This window comes from Halichoerus grypus, chromosome 14 (assembly GCF_964656455.1).
Source record: "Halichoerus grypus chromosome 14, mHalGry1.hap1.1, whole genome shotgun sequence".
NCBI lineage: Eukaryota > Metazoa > Chordata > Mammalia > Carnivora > Phocidae > Halichoerus > Halichoerus grypus.
The window spans coordinates 80,426,275-80,439,195 of record NC_135725.1 but is presented as its reverse complement, the minus strand read 5'-3'; the positions used below and the strand labels follow the sequence as shown (position 1 = coordinate 80,439,195).

At 36.1% G+C, this 12,921-nt stretch overlaps 1 protein-coding gene across 1 annotated transcript in view; it reads left to right on the top strand.

Annotated features, from left to right (window-relative positions):
* MEGF9 (multiple EGF like domains 9) overlaps nt 1–12,921 on the top strand; it is an 85,656-nt gene that overhangs the window by 28,316 nt on the left and 44,419 nt on the right. The gene's annotated exons all lie outside the window — the stretch shown is intronic.

Here is a 12,921-nt window from a genome sequence, read left to right as displayed (position 1 = left end):
GATTGTTAACTTTCATTAGTGCTTTGGCAATGATTAGGGGAAGTTTGAGGGTTGTGTTTTGTATTGTTTGCGAACTTAATATCTTGGTGCTTCCAAATTCTCATTAAAAAAAATAAAAGTCCTCCCAATCTATTTTAGCATTGACCATTTCAGTTTTCTTTTGAATATCCTATGAGAGAGAGAGAGAGTGTGTGTGTATGTGTGTGTGTAAAAGGGGTGTGACTAGGTTCCTCTAACAGCCTGTACAAGAGCAGGAGTGAGCCGTGGGGTTGGAAAAGGGGTTTCTCCTCTCTCATGCCCTTAAGATTTTTGAATCTGAAGTGTTACCCAAATGCTTAGTCATGATGATAAAGCAAAGAACTTCACAGCTTGCAGTGTAGAACAATGTTTATACTGTGTAAGTGTTTGATAATAGTGGAGAGTGGCAGGAGAGTGGGAAGAATTTGTCAACATGTTTTGAGGAGTAAGAGGATTAGATAAGGCATACAAAGTAAGATAGCCCACTTCCAGTTCCAGAAGAAAAAGTACTTCTTTTAAGTGTCCTTTGGAATAACTCAAGGCTCAGCTATTTCACTTGGCTCTTAACTCCAAATCCATTAAACTTTAGCACTGCAGACAACTGCAGACAGGTATATTTTCTGCCTTGCAGTGTTTATTTATTTAAAAGGCAAATAGATTTAATTTCACCGTATGACATACGGACAGGTATCTGTATGTTCTCAGAGCAGTCTTTACTAGTGACACTGCCCAGTTTTAGATGTTCCTGTTGGACAGCTGCAGTTGATTATCAATAAATCTCCCACCTCCAGTCTTCTCCTCTCTGGTCCCTTCTTCACACTGCTGCTAAAGGTAATCTAATCTCAGTTGGACATCGGTGGCTTTTTGACTTTGGGGAAATTCCTTACTTTCTCTGCGCTTCCGTTTCCTTCTTTTATCCCCTGTATCACCTGACCTACCTTATAGATAGGTCCTTTGAATGTTTTAAATGTTTGTGCATATAAAGTACATAAAACAGTGCCTGGCATGGAATAAGTCAACACATAAGTAAGCACTAAGTAGTGGAGTGCAGATCATTACTGTTGTCATTATTGTTGTTGTTATTTTTTTTTTTTAAAGATTTTATTTATTTATTTGACAGAGAGAGACACAGCGAGAGAGGGAACACAAGCAGGGGGAGTGGGAAAGGGAGAAGCAGGCTTCCTGCGGAGCAGGGAGCCCGATGTGGGGCTCGATCCCAGGACCCTGGGATCACGACCTGAGCCGAAGGCAGACGCTTAACGACTGAGCCACCCAGGTGCCCCTATTGTTGTTGTTATTTTTGTTTATGTTGTTGTTTTTACTTCTGAAGCCCACCTCTGGCCACATCATTACTCTGCTCAAGAATTTTCCGTATTTCCCTTTTGCATATAGCAAACTTTTAGGTACATCAGAATCACTTTTGAAGCTTGTAAAAAAATCCATATTCCTGAGACCCTCCCCCCCCCCGCCCCAAGATTTCTATTCAATAGGTGTAGGATGGGACCCAGGAATCAGAGTTTCACTGTGCCCCCCCGGTGATTCTGAAGCAGGTGGTCCTGATTTGGAGAATTGTTCCATGCAGGATAAAGTGCCCAAGTATACCTTTCTAATATGTATTTTCTTCTCCTAGTCCTCCCTGTCAGTCTTTGTTGCAACCATAGTAAGTAGATTTTCTCTCTACTTACTTGTCCCTATATACCCCATGTATTTTCCCAAGATGGTATGGCATAATTTTGTAATCAAATACATATTTATTCCTAATAATCCACAAACCATCCATTTAATAATATGTTTAAAAATTGGCTGGGATAGATGTTAAACTATAATACGTGGGACCAACCTTCTTTTATTAGAAATTAGGAACAATTTCTAGGTTAAATCACTGGGTGCCTTAGGACAGTATTTTTTTTTTTTAAAGATTTTATTTATTTATTTGACAAAGAGAGACACAGTGAGAGAGGGAGCACAAGCAGGGGGAGTGGGAGAGGGAGAAGCAGGCTCCTGGCTGAGCAGGGAGCCCAATGTGGGGCTCTATCCCAGGACCCCGGGATCATGACCTGAGCCGAAGGCAGCCGCTTAACAACTGAACCACCCAGGCGTCCTGGTTAGGACAGTATTTTTAAGTTGACCTTTTCTTTTGCTCTCTCTGCACTCCTTTCCCCAAACTAATTTTCCAGGTATTACAATGAGCAAATAGTGCTAGCCTTTAAGTTGCTCAGCTGTGCTCTGTAAATAGACACACTAAGGCAAATCTAATCCCAACCTCAGAAGCTATCGGCAGCACTTGAAATTGAAGCTCTCCTCTTTTTCTTAGCCTTTCTGTTCTATTGCTACAAAATTAAGGCATTAATGACATTATTTAAGGTAATTTGAGTACATTCAGAGATCTCTGATGGTCCCTGTTCTCAATTCTTGCAATCTGTAGTAACATCTAAGGATGCTACTTTGCTAAAAAGATTGCTTATAATAAAAATGTAGGGTGGGGAAAGAGAAGGCCCTATCCTAGGTGTTTTCTTTGCCTTGTCTCCTGTAATTCTTAGAACATCCTCATAAGTTAGGTATCATTATCCCAATTTTATAAAAAACCTTTACAAAGAGGGCATGAGTTTTAAAATCATAAACAATGGTTTCAGTATTTGAATCTAGGTCCCTTGACCTCATAGACTGCTCTCTTTCTCTTATAGCCTGGAGCCAGATTTTAAGTTGCACGGATTCAATTTCTGTATTTGCTCCTTCCTCCTCCCCACCTCCCCTTAAACTGAAGGATATTGTGAGCATTTTGTAAATAAAGAAGTTCATATAAATTCAAAGTTTGATAGACTAGCTATTCTTTCAAGCCATATAGGTGGTATTTAGTCAGTTCTTGCAGTACATTCTCAATTTGGTAATAGCCAGAAAGAAAAAAAATGTCCTTCCAAAAAGTAAGCAATAACTTTTACAAAATGGCAAAACTGGTTTTTGAAAAGAAGTCTTGAAAAATGCAAGCAAATAGGAAAATGGTGGCACAAAAAACTTTTTTTGGCCTGTGTTCAGATAGCAGTTTTGTTGTTCAGCATAGTCTATATCCAGAATTTAGAGAGATACTGGAGATACTAATTAGGAGTATTATTTTAGCTATGAGACTGTATTTAAATAAAATAACTGGTCCCAAATATTAAATCATGAGTGTGTGTTTTTGGCTCTGAACAATATATTAAGACTCAGGGACCAAAAGCAAATGCAAGGTGTTCTAAGTCTCCCGTTGAGAATTATTTTTGTAGCTTGACCAGCTGTTTCCCCCCATCCTACTGTTTGCTAATCATTTGACTTGATGTCACCTGCTTACAAAGAAAATAGACTGAAAAAAAAAAGAACAAAAAACCCAGCCAACTGTATTTAACAGCAGTAGGTAGAATTTTAATTTCTTTTTCTTGTTTTTCCCCTTCCCTCCTTCCCTTTTTTTAAAGGAAGAAAGCTCTGTGGTGAAGTGGAATGAGGAAGAGCACTAGAGTAAGAGAAACCTGGGTCCGAATGCTGTCTCACCACGTACAGTAACTGTGTGGTCTTGGGCAGTGACTTCACTTCTCTAAGTTCTGATTTCCCTATTTACAAACACCCCTTGCAAGGTTGTTGTGAAGCAAAGTGTTCATTCAAGTGAAACGTGTGACTGATAAAGGCTGAGACATTGTAGGTAATAGTAAGTGGTAATTACATTTATTACAATTAATAATAAGGCTGACCTAGGGATTGAGATAATCAGTTGTGTGAAACACTTTGCTCTATGTTACCAACAAATTGTTGTGGTTGAGGAAACTCAGAATTATATCTATTGATAGCCAGGGAAGATATGACCTTCAGTGGAAGGCCTCCGTGTAATTTAAAATAGAAGTCTTACTCAAAAAAATTAAGGCAAAAAACATTAGAAATAATGAGAGTTCATCAAAATGACTATGTATATATCTCCAAAAAAAACTGAAGTTAATAAGTATTTCTAGCTAATACTAATTAGAGAAGATAATGGGAAAAAAATCACACTAATCACCACTGCCACAAATGATACAAAGTTTAGGAATAATCGCATCAAGATATGTATGAAACTCATAAATATGTTTTTAAATTATGAAATTTTGCTGAGAGATAGAGAGAAAGACAGTAAGTGGAGAGGCATACCTGTGCTCACAGGTAGAAAAATGGAATATTATAAAGCTACCAGTTCCTGATACACTAACTTTTAGAATAAGTGGAATTAATGGGAAAACTACAATAGGATCTTTTTTGGAGGAAATGTGGCTGTAGAGTTCAGCTGGAAACATAAATAACTATCAACAACTAAAAGAAAATGTAAAGAAAGGTAATCCATTAGTGAAACATGTTATAAAGCTGCAGTTATTAAAACTTTTTTTTTTTTTTTAGCATGCTGGTAAAAGAATAGATCAAGTTAATAAATCAGAAACAGATTCTGATGTGAAAAAATATATTAGCATACCATATAAAAAGGACCACAGTTTTTTTAATGATTCAACAGTTGACATTTAGGTAGTTTTCAGTTTTTGGTGATTATGAATACAACTGCTATAAACATTCACTGATGCTTACCTGTGAACATAAGTTTTCATTTCTCTTGGGTAAATACCTAGGATTAAAATTGCTAGGTCATATAGTAGGTATAAATTTAAGTTTATAAGAAATGGCCAGATTGTTTTCTAAGCATTCCTATTAGTAACATGGAAGAGTTCTAGTTGCTCAGCACTGTTATCAGCACTGGGTACTGCCAGTTTTTTAAAATTTAGTCATTCTAGGGCGCCTGGGTGGCTCAGTTGGTTAAGCGACTGCCTTCGGCTCAGGTCATGATCCTGGAGTCCCGGGATCGAGTCCCGCATCGGGCTCCCTGCTCAGCAGGGGGTCTGCTTCTCCCTCTGACCCTCTTCCCTCTCGTGCTCTCTGTCTCTCATTCTCTCTCTAATAAATAAATAAAATCTTAAAAAAAAAAATAAAATAAAATTTAGTCATTCTATTAAGTATGTACTAGTATGTCATTATGGTTTCAATTTGCATTTTCCTAATAAAAGATGTTGAGCATCTTTTCAAGTGTTTATTTGTTATACATACACCTTCTTTGGTGAAGTATCTGTTCAGACCTTTTCCCCATTTTAAAATTGTGGGTTTTTTTACTGTTAAGTTTTGAGAGTTCTTTGTATATTCTTGACACAAGTCCTTTGACAGAAATGTGATTTGCAAATATTCTCCCAGTTGGTGACTGTGTTTTCATTCTCTTAGTAGTTTTATAAAGAGCAAAAGTTTTAAATTTTAATAAAGTCCAACTTATAAATTTTCATTTTATGGATTTTGCTTTTGGTGTTGTATCTAAAAGTTCTTTGCTCACTCCGGGGTCAATCACATTTTCTCCTATGTTTTCTTCTAGAGGTATTGTAGTTTTACATTTTACATTTGGGGCTATGATCTATTTTGAGTTAATTTTTTAACAAGGTGTGAGGTTAGGTCAACGTTCAGCTTTTTGCTGAGGGACACCCAACTGTTCCAACACCACTTACTGAAAAAATGATCCTTTCCCCTTGAATTTCTTTTGCACCTTGTCAAAAATTAGTTGATGATATTTATGCGGGTCTATTCCTGGGCTGTTTTGTTCCATTGACCTTTGTGTCTTTTCTTTCACCAATAACACATTGTCTTGATTATTATAGCTATAAAATAAGTCTTGAAATGAGTTATTGAAAGTCTTCCAACTTTATTCTTCTTTGGCTGTTCAAGTTTCTTTACTTTTTAAAATTTATTTTCGAGTCAGTTTGTGAATACCTACCAAAAAATCCTGATGAGATTTTCACTGGGGTTCACTGAATCTATAGATTTAATTGTTATGCTGTGTCTCTCCATTTATTTAGGTCTTTTTTTGTGTGTTTTTTTTTCTTCAGTGTCTTATAGTTTTTAGCATAAAGATCATGTATATATTATGTTAGCTTTATCCCTAAGTATTTCATATGGATAGATGACAAGAATTACCCATATTTTATAGATCAAGACACTGAAACTCAGAGCAGTTAGACTTATTGAAGGTCACAGAGCTGGTTAATTAGCAGCAAATTCTGGTTGTAAGATGTCCTGGGTCTGTCTAGTGTTTTTTGTACTTGTTTTGATAGTCAGAAGTTTCTCATAGTGAAAAGACATGGATTTTGGAGTTCTTCAGTTTGGGTTGCAATCTGTTTTCCAGTACTGGTTGGTTGTGTGATTGTTTCATTTCTCTCAGACTTATGTTCCTTCAAGTCACCTACCTCACAGGATTGTGGTGAAGACTGAGGGATGTGTACATGTGAAGTTTTTAGTGTGATGTTGGATATACATGTCAATAACCAGTCATATCATCTTGGTTATTAGTAGTAGTGAAAGCTGGTTGTTACAACCTTTCCCAGAACTTGTCATTTTGTCTCATTAATCAGATGAATTGTCTTTGAATTGTGGAACGCTGTCAGTGAGCCAAGGACCAAGCACTGACAACATGGTCCTTAAGTATGAGGCAGAAAATTTTCTATAAAACCTGTGTCGTTGTTACCCACTTTTTTCCCATGTGTCTACCATAAAGTAGAAGAAATGTTTTGTGACAATGAATTATGACTGGGAATTTAATGGATACATTTTTATTTTAAAAGGTAAAGCTTAAAGCTTTTCTTTAAAAGTAGTGGCTTTAAAACTTTCACATTTCTGTGAAATCTGGTTTAATGCAAGAAACTCATCAGCTTTAATATTGAGTTTCCCAGTTTTGCAAAGATTTGTAACCCTACCCTGGCATAACATAAATGTGAAATGTAACTTGAGTATCAGTGTTATGCTAGAGTAAGATCTTTTATAAAAATAAAAATTCTGTTGATAATTCCTTTTCTCTAGAATGAGGCCTTTCCAGGATTCCTTTACTCTAAACCTACAAAGATGGAATATGAGCCTGATAAAAAGTACATTTTGAAATAAATAAACCGTATGCTTAGGAAATCAGGCCTGTAGTCAAGACAATATTACTATTTGTTGTTGTTGTTTTGTATTCTTTTGATGTATAGGCAGAGGTTTGAATTAAGTATTCCTACTTTTGATTTTGACAACTATTTTTCTCTTTCTTTTCAATTTGAATATCAGGACAGATGTTATTTTTGTAGACATTATCCTAGGTTTGTGGAAAAGACAGACTGGGTAGGTTCAAAGTCATTATACTTACAGGTATTTCCCGAGTGTTTGTTTAAATAGAGTAGGGTTTTTAATGATGAATCTCAAAGGAAAAGAAACAGTTGTGTATGAAAAAGGGATGGGAATCCTATACATCTTTATCTTAGTTTTTCCTCTTCTCCTTCATTTTACACAGGAGCAATTATAACCAAAGACTTAAGTTGGAGCCAAAGGAAAAAGATTCTACTTCTTTTAGTTAAATAACATTTTCTTTCTTTATTTTATTATTTATTTATTTTTTTAAGAGAGATAAAGAGCACATGCATGTGTGGGAACTGGGGTGGAGGTGGAGGGAAGGGACGGACAGAAAGGGAGGGAGAGAATCTCAAGCAGGCTACACCGTAGCTCAGTGCAGATCCTGATGCTGGGCTCAATCTCACGACCCTGAGATCACAACTTGAGCCAAAATTGAGAGTCGGATGCTTAACTGACTGAGCCACCCAGGTGCCCCAGTTAAATAGCATTTTAAACCCTAAAATGTTCCACAGCTGTTTGTGCAGTAATCAATTGAAACATTCATCAATTCTTGCTATCTTAATTGTAACATTAGCTTTGCAAAAGACTTCAGTTATTAGTTGGGTCCCATGTGACTTTAGTGTCACAATCCAGCTAATGTAGTTGCTTGTGGGACACCAAGGCTTTCTTCTTGCAAAATCTAAGAACGTAGTCCAAAAAAAAAAGAACAGAGTCTAGTAAAACCTCATTGCTTTAAAAAATTGTTTTTGTTTTTTAAAATTTACATCCAGTAAAATTTACTCATATGGTATTCAGTTCTATTAATGTTTTAAATTTTGGTTATAAGATTAAGTGCCGAGCCTTGATACATTTTAAATACATGTCTTCTAGCTTTTGCTACTTTGACATTGAACAGAAGACACATAAGTAAATATTACAGTACATTTTGTATGTCTTCTGAATATGCAGAAGAATGAAAAGTTTTGGAATAGCCTAGAGCAGTTTTTAAAAAATGTTCTTAATAGATAATTTTTTTATTCTTTTAATATCTGAAGATATTGAAAGCAAGAATGAAATCATTGTCGAAGGAATCAAAAGGAGTTGGAAATTGAGTTTTGCAAAAGTATTTCCACAATTTTGCAAGAGGCTATAGGTAGAATTTCAGGCTATATTCCTGAATCAGATTCCTGTGAGTGCTCTGTGTTAGTTATATTTACAAGTATTTTCCCAGTCTCTCTGCATAAATGCAATACTTGTTTTGTAATCAATTTAGTTCAGCAACAGTGTTCTTATCAATTAACATTTTTTTGTTCTATGACATTTGCATCATGAATTGACTGGGGACAAAATTTTTTTCATTTACTTATTCAGATCTTTCCTTTACTGCTTTTACAGTTCTTATTTATCTGCAAAAGGCTAACACACTATTGTACCAAATTGCTTGAGTCTCCAGACATCATAGTTAATTACAACACTCAGAAAGGACTTCAAAAGAGACAGAGAGACAGAGGGCACATTAATTGGGACATAGTATCACAATTAATATTTTTCTAAAAACTACCATCAAAGTAGCTGCAGATACCAAAACACATTAAAATTCTCTAGAAGATATGATGGACTTTTTACTGTGCAGTGACATGAGGTTGTTAAAAGCTGGATGCAGAAAGAAGACTACCAGGTGTATGAGAAAAGGTCTTTAGTATGTGCAGGGAGACAATCTCTTACCAGTATAAGTGTTTGTGCACAAAGGGGGTGGGGGAGCTTATGGAACTTCTAAACAAAGTTACTCTATATTTATTTTTCATTGCTGAGATTGTTCATCTCCTGGCCCTTGGTAAGGATTGTTTGAAAAAGTTCAGTATTTGATTTAAATGCAATGATTATTTTGGATACTTTTACTACAAAATCTTCACGTACATTCAAGTTCTCAGAGAAAAATGCCAAGTTATTGTCTCTTCTCTGGGCCTTTATATTTCTATTTTCAAATAGTCTGGCACGAGATTTTAGTTTCTTATTCTTCCTTAGGGTTCAATTCATTGTCTTCAAAGTATTTCATTGCTCTTCAGAAGTCAAACAAAAAGAAAAAATATTGCTAAAGATTGCCATCTCTTTGCTAACATTTATGTTACTTTTCTCTAATTATTTCTCTATAGAGCTTTCCCAAGAATCACAGGGCATTGAAAGAAAACCCACAGCTCAAATGATGGAGAATTTACTTCATATGTACTCTTAGGCAGCCACATGAGATTTTTGGCATTTCATTCAGACTTGTCCATAATTAGTTTTTTGTGTCCTCTTCATATTGTTTCATTCCCATTAACATCCATACTAGTGACTTACCATCAGTCATGTCCCTGACTCCTTTGTGCTGCTTTGCTAAGATTCTGCCTCATTAAAAAGTCAGCACTTTGTCTCTTCTTGGCTATAGATCCTTCCTACTCCTTCTATCAACTGAAATTCCTTTCTTCTTCTTCTTCTTCATATTGCCAGCCTGCTAGTAAATTGCATTGTTTCTGCATTAACTCCTGTCTGGTTCTATATGAATGTCAAGAACTGTGAAGGCTCTGAGTTTTTACTCTACTTACAAGGTAACAAGTTATCCGAACACAATTTATTGGATATTCATAGTGCTTTACATTTATTACTGTTGCTCATACTATTCATTTAAGTTGGGTCATTTCATTTGAGGTCAGTCACTGGGATAGGGCCTCAGATTCCGAGCTCCAAACAGAAAAGATGCACATGTTCCCTGGCATTTTGTATGCTTTGCTTTAACTTCCTTTCCTTTGGTTAATTTGGAGAGGAATGTTAATGTGATAGTACATTTTGTCTTCATAAATCAACCCCCTTCTTGGCATGAGGGTTGTCGCTCTTGCTGAAATATTTGCCATATATTCCACTACTACTAGGATGATTAATACGAGGGGCATATAATCAATAAATGCTCTTTTCATCCTCCCTAAAACCACATCCTTAACCCTTCTGTTTTCATCATTGTATTTGTAGGCACCTGTATTGGTAATATATGAAGCCCAGATTACATATTATACCCCTTATTTTCTTCCTAGATAACCTACAACTTGGATTTCTGAATGTCGGGACACTAACTCTATTTCCTAAACATTGTCAAAAACTGCCATGGTAATAAATCCAATCCCACGCTTTCTTGTCCACAGGGTATAACAAAGCTGTGGCCTATGAACTGACATCTGAATTGTTGTTGTGTTATTTTATCTGGTATCTCTTTCTTCCAGCTATACTTCTCACAGTACTCCAAACTACCTCCAGTGTTGGGGCAGGAGTGTAATTGGTACTGTATTATGCCCTGTTTACAGACAAGAAAAGGAAGGCACAAGAGGGTTAACTTCTCTAAGGTCATAAAGTTAGTGGTGAGAGAGCTGGATTTCAGCCTATAGCCGTCTGCCTCTATCGTCTATAGTTATAACTGCTTCACTTTCCTGCCTCTTCAACTTATTGGCATATGAGAGTTATAGGTAATAGATGTTGTTACAGATTCATACTAGGGGTAATAGAATTAGAGTTTGTGGAGGAGTAAGTTTTAGCCGACTCTTGAAATAGGGAATAGGTTTGAATATGTGGAGAGTAGAGAGCATTTCAAAGAGGAAAAATGAGCAAAGGTCCAAAGATGAGACTAAAAAGAATATGTTCAGAGGATATGGAAGAGATTGACTTGGCTCTAGAGAAGTAATAAATAACTAATGAACTTGATTTGTACTCAAGTTTATCCATTAGAACTTTATTGGAAAAAAACAGTTTTTTCCTCAAAGTTTTTAGATTAATTATGTTATTTTATTTTTTAAAAAGATCTTATTTATTTATCTGACACAGAGAGAGAGACAGCTAGAGAGGGAACACAAGCAGGGGGAGTGGGAGAGGGAGAAGCAGGCTCCTGGTTGAGCAGGGAGCCCGATGCGGGGCTTGATCCGAGGACCCTGGGATCATGACCTGAGCCGAAGGCAGACGCTTAATGACTGAGACACCCAGGTGCCACTAATTAAGTTATTTTAAAAAAATGCTTATTGATTGGGAATACTGATTCGGGTTTCAGATGGAAGTACATTTGTAAGGAAATAATAGAATAAAATAGTCTTAGACTTTTTTCTTAATCTGTTCATTTTTCTTGAGCTAGTTCTGTCCACACCAGCATAATTGGTTAGTTTAAGTTGTGATGAAATTGGTCCAGCAGGAGGAATTGGATGTATGTTGAAATTCTGCCAGATTTGGAAGAAAAATGTTATTTTAAGCATTCTGGTCATTTTTGGTGGAGTGTAGGTTTTACCATGAAGTTGTCATTGGCAACTTTTCAGACCACTAAACATGGCTTCCTTATTTACAAAAACCACAAACACACACACACACACACACCAAACACTACAAATAATGTGAAAACAAGTAACTCTGTCAAAGAGATGTCATGCTTACATAGCCTAGTAAAAATAAGAAAGTTGACTGAGATGGGAAGCTGATAACCTTTTCTAAGTTTGGTGAATGAAGAAATCTTGAATTCTTCTTTGAGATTTGTAACTAATTTACCACGCATGCTTGAATTATGCATAAAGTAAATCACTCACCAATATATGTATATTCATTCATTTGATCTATTTACAAATTAGAATAGATGGAAAGATCAGGGAGATAAGCTGACCCCAAAGGTTAGGAACTGAAGAAGTGTGGGAGGTATGGATTGTTATGGGTGCGGCCAAGTGGGAATTTCTCTGTGGAATCCTTTGCTTTGATTTGTGTGAATAAGCAGCTTGTGATGACATTAGGAATTTTAATTCACTTTTCCAGACTAGAGAAGCAAATGCCTTTATAACATTCTATTTAAGACCCTGGATTTGCAGTTATTCAGTAACTTTTAAAAAAATCATCAAAAATGACATTAAAGATTATTTTTTCCAAGCTAAATTTTTATCAGTGTAATGTCATTTCATATAGTGCCTTACCTACTCAGAAGTTTAATTTGTACTAGATTTTGGGGGGACTTGTTAAACCTAGGTTTGTAGCTATTTTGGAATTGGGGCTATTCCTAAACTGTGTACAAGGTTTTACTTCATCTGCAGTTGACTTTACTTGTTTTTTAAATGCTCACAAAGTCCTCTGTTGGTACTGTGTCAAACCATTGTTGAAAATACTTTCTTGATAAAATGAGTGTAAACAATAGCAAAAACCAAATTCGAGCTGACCTTTAAATACATCTACATTTAAAGGCTAAAGCCAAGGACTTCTAAATATTTTCATCCAAAGAACTCTTTGAAATGTAGCTAAAGGAAAGTTTATTTTCTAAATCTTAAAACTTAGGAAAAAGATTCAAACTGTGATTGGTTTTAGCCCACTGATCAGGATGACTGTGGCCACTTTCTCATCTAGGATTTATTGTTCATCCTTTCCTTACCTTAAAGTTTCAACTCTCCATGAATTCTTTCCTGGGAAGAACATATTAACTTATGATTCCAGCTCCAGCACAATTTTGGCTGACCTGTATAAATGACCACAGTAAACCATTTGAGCCTTAGGCTTTTGCTGCTGTACAATGAGACTCTTCATTATTTAACATGTTGCCATTTCCAGCATGTGCTCTCAGTGCCATGTAGGTAAGCATAGGCCTTTGAGGTCTCCAGTCCAGCAAAACTGAGTAGTATACAGGGTTCCCCACCCCCCATATTAGAGTGTAGGGTAGGAGAGCTAGAAGATAAGGAGTACTGGCAAGGACATTGAGAA